The sequence below is a fragment of the Cotesia glomerata genome, linkage group LG5, assembly GCF_020080835.1.
Source record: "Cotesia glomerata isolate CgM1 linkage group LG5, MPM_Cglom_v2.3, whole genome shotgun sequence".
In the NCBI taxonomy this organism is placed as follows: Eukaryota; Metazoa; Arthropoda; class Insecta; order Hymenoptera; family Braconidae; genus Cotesia; species Cotesia glomerata.
In genome coordinates, this window is record NC_058162.1 from 25,807,589 (window position 1) to 25,815,182 (window position 7,594).

A 7,594-nucleotide genomic window follows, 5' to 3' on the forward strand; every position below is an offset into this window, starting at 1 on the left:
AAAATTTTGAAATGTCGGTTAACTTTATTTTCATATAAAAATGACATGAAAATTAAATTAGCCGACATTTAAAAATTAAAAAATTTTTTTTTTATTAAAAAAATTATTTTTAAAAAAATGTCACTTGTAAAAAACTTGAAAAACTGTAAGTGAAATTTTTTAAAAATATTTTTTTGTTTTAATTTAATTATTAAAAAAAAAATCAAATAATTAAAAACGTTGGCTAACTTTAGTATCATAAAAATGACACTGAAGTTAGAAGACGTGTAAAAATTTTGGATTTTTTTTATAAATTAAATTACAACTAAAAAGATATTTATAAAAAATTGAACTTATATTTTTTCAAGTTTTTTACATGTGACAATTTTTTTTTTTTTTGTTTAATTGAAATTTTTTCAATAAAAAATTTCTAAAAATTTTGAAATGTCTATTAACATTTATTTTCATATAAAAATGACATTAAAATTAAATTAGCCGACATTTAAAATTAAAAAATTTTTTTTTTATAAAAAAAATTATTTTTAAAAAAATGTCACTTGTAAAAAACTTGAAAAACTGTAAGTGAAATTTTTTAAAAATATTTTTTTGTTTTAATTTAATTATTAAAAAAAATCAAATAATTAAAACGTCGGCTAACTTTAGTATCATAAAAATGACACTGAAGTGAGAAGACGTGTAAAAATTTGGATTTTTATTAATTAAATTACAACTAAAAGAAATTCCTAAAAATTGCATTTATATTTTTAAAGTTTTTACATGTGACAATTTTTTTTTTTTTTGTTTAATTGAAATTTTTTCAATAAAAAATTTCTAAAAATTTTGAAATGTCTATTAACATTTATAATAATAAAATTAGCCGGCATTTTTTATTTTTTTATTTTGCTTAATTTATTGAATTATAACAAAAAAATATTTTTAAAAAATTGCACTTATAGTTTTTCAAGTTTTTTAAAAATGAAAATTCTTTTTTTAATTTTTTTGTAATAATTTTTTAATAAAAAAAATCATAAAAATTTTTAAATGTCGGCTAACTTTATTTTCATTTTTCAATAATACTAAAGTTAGCCAACAATTTTAATTTTTTGTTTTTTTAATAATTAAATTGAGAACAAAAAAATACTTTTAAAAAATTGCACTTGCAGTTTTTAGTCTTTTGCAAGTGACACTTTTTTAAAATAATTTTTTCAATAAAAAAAAAATTTTTAATTTTCAAATGTTGACACTTAATTTTCATATGAAAATAATAATTTATTGAATTATAACAAAAAAATATTTTTAAAAAATTGCACTTATAGTTTTTCAAGTTTTTTAAAAATGAAAATTCTTTTTTTAATTTTTTTGTAATAATTTTTTAATAAAAAAAATCATAAAAATTTTTAAATGTCGGCTAACTTTATTTTCATTTTTCAATAATACTAAAGTTAGCCAACAATTTAACTGATAATTTATTTTTATAATTTCATAAATATAAATTAAATTAATAATAAAAAATTCCACGTGTAAAAATTTAAAAAAATTATTAGTGGAAATTTTTTAGTCTTTTTTTTTATAATAATTCATTTATTTAACAATTAAAAAAAAAAATTGACAGCCATCAGCTGACTTTAGTCCTATTTGAAAAAAAACACTGAAGTTAGCTGACAAAAATTGTTTTATTATTTTATATTAATTAAATTATCATTGAAAATAATTTATAAATAAATTTCACGTGTGAAAAAAAAATATTAAAAAATATTTAGCCTTTTTTTATTGATGAAAATTAAATCAGCTGATGTTTAATAGTTTTAAAAATTTATGTAACAAATAAATTATAGCAAAAAAAATTAGAATGAAAAATTAACATTTAGAAATTTAAAAAAATTAAAAATACAATTTTTTTTAAATAACTTTTTTTTTACAAATTTTTTTTGTTAACAAAAATTAAAAATTTTTAAATGATTGCTAACTTTAATATCGTTTTTTGTTGTGATTTATTTATTATAAAAAATGACAGCTGTCAGCTGACTTCAGTATCATTTTGAAAAAGACACTGAAGTCAACTGACAAAATTTATTTTTATAATTTTCTATCAATTAAATTAATAATAAAAAAATTCCACGTGTGAAAATTAAAAAAAAAATATTAGTGAAAAATTTTTGTCTTTTTTTTTTAATGACATTAAAGTTAGCTTTCACTTGATTAATTTTTAATTTTATTTAACAATTAAATTAATTCTAAAAAATTATTTTTAAAAAATTGCGTTTTTAATTTTTTAAAATGTCAATTTTTTTTATATTTTTTTTTGCCATAATTTATTTGTTAAAAAAAATTCTAAAAATTATTAAATATCTAATTTTATTATTATTGACTTATATAACAATTAAAAAAAAGACATAAAAGTCAGCAGTCACTTGATTATTTTTTAGTTTTTTTTTGACAAATAAATTTATTCCGAAAAATTATTTAAATATAATTGCATTTTTAATTATGAAAATTAAGTTAGCCGATATCTAAAAATTTTTAGAATTTTTTTTTTATTGAAAAAATTATAAAAAAAAATTTCATTTGTAAAAAATTGGAAGTGCAATTTTTTAAAAATATTTTCTTGTTCTAATTTAATTATTCAAAGAATCAAAAAATTAAAAACGTCGGCTAACTTTATTATTTTTTAATTTTCTAAAATTTCATGAAAATTAAGTTAGCCATCTAAAAATTTTTAGAATTTTTTTTTATTTAAAAAATTACTATAAAAAAATTAAAAAAAAATTTCATTTGTAAAACTTGAAAGTGCAATTTTTTAAAAATATTTTTTTATAATAATTTTTTAAATAAAAAAAAATTCTAAAAATTTTTAGATGGCTAACTTTATTATTAAAATTTCTACGTCAATTTTTTATTATAATTTTATGTCAAAAAAATTTTTAAAATTATTAAATATCTGCTAAATTATTTTCATTAAAAAAAAAATTTGACAGCTGTCAGCTGACTTCAGTTTTATTTAAAAAAAAAAACTGAAATTAGCTAACAAAAATTGTTTTATTATTTAATATTAATTAAATTATTATTAAAATAAATTTATAAATAAATTCCACGTGTAAAAAAAAATTATTAAAAAATATTCAGCCTTTTTTTGTGATTAATTTATAATAAAAAATGACAGCTGTCAGCTAACTTCAGTGTGTTTAAATCCCAAATAAAAGAGTGGGGGAAATCTCGGCTGTTCGAAACTTAACCTAGAATTAACAGTGGGTAAAAAGTGTACAAAGCGATAAATAATGTAAAAAAAAATCTCGAATTGAAAGTTAAAAAAAATATAAAAAGATCAAAATATAACTTACATTATTTTCTACAAAATGTCGCTCCATATATTATTAATTTGAAGTTTGAATTATCTTCGGCAGCCATGTTGTATAGTAACCTTAAAAATCAGGCATGTATACCTTGTTTGTAATTACTATTGTTATTACGAGTAATGATTTAAATATTATTTATAACAGCGTTAAAAAGAACCGAAAACTGATGCTTAGATATTAAAATAAGTTTAAAGTGAAGCCGTGAAGAGACAAAAGTAACGATTTAAATATGTAGTCTTAATAAACTAATAAAAAAAAAAAAAAAAACAGTAAAGGACAAAATAGCAACTAATTATAAATTTTGTACTGTGTAAAATATGTATGTATTCAGTGCGAAAACATTCTGACCTAGGTGTGTCTGCTTGGTATAGTTTGTTATGTACAACAAAAGAAAAATACTCTTCTCAATCTTTCTTATCTCATTTATCACTTATAATTAAGAAGACTTCACACGTTTATTGTCCCTTAAAATATTAATGTATATTTTAAATAACATTTTTTTTAATTATAAATTTATATTTTTTTTTATCAATAATGTATACTTATTATCATTTCATAATTATATTAATTATAAGTGGTGTTACTAAAACCATAAGGGCGTATAAAAAAAATATACGCTCTTATAGTTCTGCAGAGTCATAATTAATGTAAAAATGTTGAAAACATTAACATAAATGAAAAAAAATTTTTTTTATGGTTTTAAGAAAATATTTTTCTATAATAAGGGCGCATTCTGTTTTTTTTGGTTTATTATCAATTATATGTCAGAGTAAGAAAAAATAATTGCGAAGGTAATACACAGAAAAAAAAATTAACTTGAATGAAGAAAAAAATTGTTGAACCAAAAAAATAATTTTGAAAAGTTTCATTGTTTTGAATCAAGACAAAAAATTCTTGAATCAAGTAAAATTTACTTAGAAAAATTTCTTAGTTTAAGATTCTACACAAATTAAGAAATTAAAATTCTTTACTTGGTTCAAATAAATTTTTTTTTCTGTGTAGAAATTATCACTCCACAACTTAATTTATATCGATAAATATTTATTTAAGTGAAAAAATTAAGAAAAAATAAATTCATAATGTGAGAACAAGCGTTATGTCTTCAAGTTAATAAATTTAGCATTAAAGATTTTCTAAATTGATTTTTTTTACTTTAGATTTAAGGTAAAGTACCCAGTAGTTGAACAGGTTTCAAAGTAAAACTTATTTGACCCTACTTTTAATATATAAAGGGATTATTAGTTCAAATTAGTGATTTTCATGAAAATATTAACAATTTTGAATTGATTAGCAAAATAACAAAGATAGTTGATTATTTATATTTTGACAACGTTTTTAAAATAGACGATGAAAGAAGTAGTAGTTGAACACTCTGGGAGCAGTTGTTGAACTAATAAAACATATGGCAATAGGCACACCAAAAATTTTCAACGTTTCATTGAAATATCTAAAGAAATATAACATATTATTGAATAATATTAAAAATAATACTGTCAATATTTAATATGTTCATTTAAAAATGATAAATATTTGTATTTAATTTTTTAATTACAATTTTTATGATTGACAAAACAAATTTTCAATTATAAATCAAAAAAACTCTATTCAAAACGTTCAATAATTTTTAACTACACTAATTCTTAGTCATAAAACTTATTTAAATTGCAGTAATTAATACAAATGACAATGCTGGTCACTAGTCTATAAATCTATCAGAGGTTATAGTGCTTTTAAAATTATACGACCCCAGCCTGTTCAGGTTATGGGTACCGCTTTGAAAATTTCGAGGCATAGTTGAACGCTAAAATTTAATATAAAAATTATAGTTTATGTCTTTGTAAAAAACATATGTTATTTAGAAAAGACTATTTTATTAGATGGTACAAATTTTTTTACTTAAAATGATATACCGTTTTTTTGACTGATTGTTCGGTTTACGATTAAGTTCCTTTATCATGAAAAAAAATAGCATCTATCGGCGGTTCTCGACACGTCAACTTTTAAGTTAATAAAAGTATAATTGGACACTGTTATGCATTAATGTGTTAAGTGCTATGGAAATCCTATGTACTTAACACACTATTGCATAACAGAGTCCAATTGTTCTGATTTATAATTGAAAAAACTTACAGAAATTAATTACTGTAACATTTAATAATTATAATATGCGCATATTACTCATAATAAATTTACGGATTTTGTATTATAACAATTCGAAAAGTCTGTTCAAGTACTGGTCCCATTTTTATAAGTGTTCAAGTACTGGGTACTTTGCCTTATGAAAGGAGTAGTAGTTGAACACTCTGGGAGCAGTTGTTGAACTAATAAAATATATGGCAATAGGCACACCAAAAATTTTCAACGTTTTATTGAAATATCAAAAGAATAATAACATATTATTGAATAATATTAAAAATAATACTGTCAATATTTAATATTTTCATTTAAAAATGATAAATATTTGTATTTAATTTTTTAATTACAATTTTTATTATTGACAAAGCAAATTTTCAATTATAAATCAAAAAAACTCTATTCAAAACGTTCAATAATTTTTAACTACACTAATTCTTAGTCATAAAACTTATTTAAATTGCAGTAATTAATACAAATGACAATGCTGGTCACTAGTCTATAAATCTATCAGAGGTTATAGTGCTTTTAAAATTATACGACCCCAGCCTGTTCAGGTTATGGGTACCGCTTTGAAAATTTCGAGGCATAGTTGAACGCTAAAATTTAATATAAAAATTCTAGTTTATGTCTTTGTAAAAAATATATGTTATTTAGAAAAGACTATTTCATTAGACGGTACAATTTTTTTTACTTAAAATGATATACCGTTTTTTTGACTGATTGTTCGGTTTACGATTTAGTACCTTTATCATGAAAAAAAATAGCATCTATCGGCGGTTCTCGACACGTCAACTGTTAAGTTAATAAAAATATAATTGTTTTGATTTATAATTGAAATACTGATCCCATTTTTATAAGTGTTCAAGTACTGGGTACTTATTAGGTGACGGAATGGTAGTTACGGACAATGTCTCGGATAGCTTAACTGGTAGAGCCTTTGGCGCGTAACCAAATGATCCGGGTTCGAGTCCCGGTCTGGGCTGTCTGAATTATTTTTTCGGTTACCGAAAAAATTCCTACTGAGTAAGGTCCCTCCTCCCCCCTTTATCCTTTATTTCCCCAGTTCCCAAATTTGTTTTTAATGACAAATTTAGCTATAAATTATGGCTTATTAATTACCTTATTAATGTTTTCAACATTTTTACATTGATTGAAGCAAAAAAAATTTTTTTATACGCCCTTATGGTTTTAGTAACGCGAAGTGTATAACACACCTGGTTATTTTTAGAGTCTCAGTATGGAAAGGATTTTATTTAGTTATTATTTTTTTTTTCTTTTTTTACTTAAATAATTTTTTACTAAAATTTAGAATAGACTTTAACTGATCTCAGTTTTCATTTTTAAACTTTCAATTTAAGCCTTTCCATAGTGAATATGTATCTAAGCAAAGGGCTAGTATCTTTCTTACATTAAAAGTAATAATAATAATAACAATAATAATAATAATAATACAATATATTATTATTATTATTATTAAAATAAAATAAAATAAAAAAAAAAAAACAATTAATTTGTATTATTAAAATTATTTATCAACATTTATTTATAATGTTGAATGTACTTGTTTTTAATAATAATATGCACTTTTATTTTTATTCTAAAACATAAGTATGAAAAAAGTGTACCTTTTTATATTAAATGTTAAGTCGCCTTAAATAAATAAAAATTTTTTAAAATTTATTATCATATTTTGTTTTAATTAATTAATCTTATTAATTTACAATTAGTAACATTAATATAATAATCTATCGGTTATTTTATTTAAAATTAACTATTGTTTACAACAATAATTAAAAACTTAGAAAAATAATTGTTTTAACATAAAAAATATTTTGTTCAAAGAGTCCTGTGTAAAAGGCCAGCTTTTAATAAAATAAATCTTAATTCATATATAATAATTGAACAATACTGTACAGTGAGCATTAGACTCTAATACATAAAATAGCTTGTATTATTTTTTAATTTAACTTCCAAAACCGGAACTATTCAAAAAATAATTAAGTATGACCAGAAATCTAGTATTTCTTCCCAATAAATTGTATGTATATTTAAAATTACATACAATATAATTGTAATTATAATTATAATAATAATTATGATAGTAGTGTGTTATATATTTTATTTTA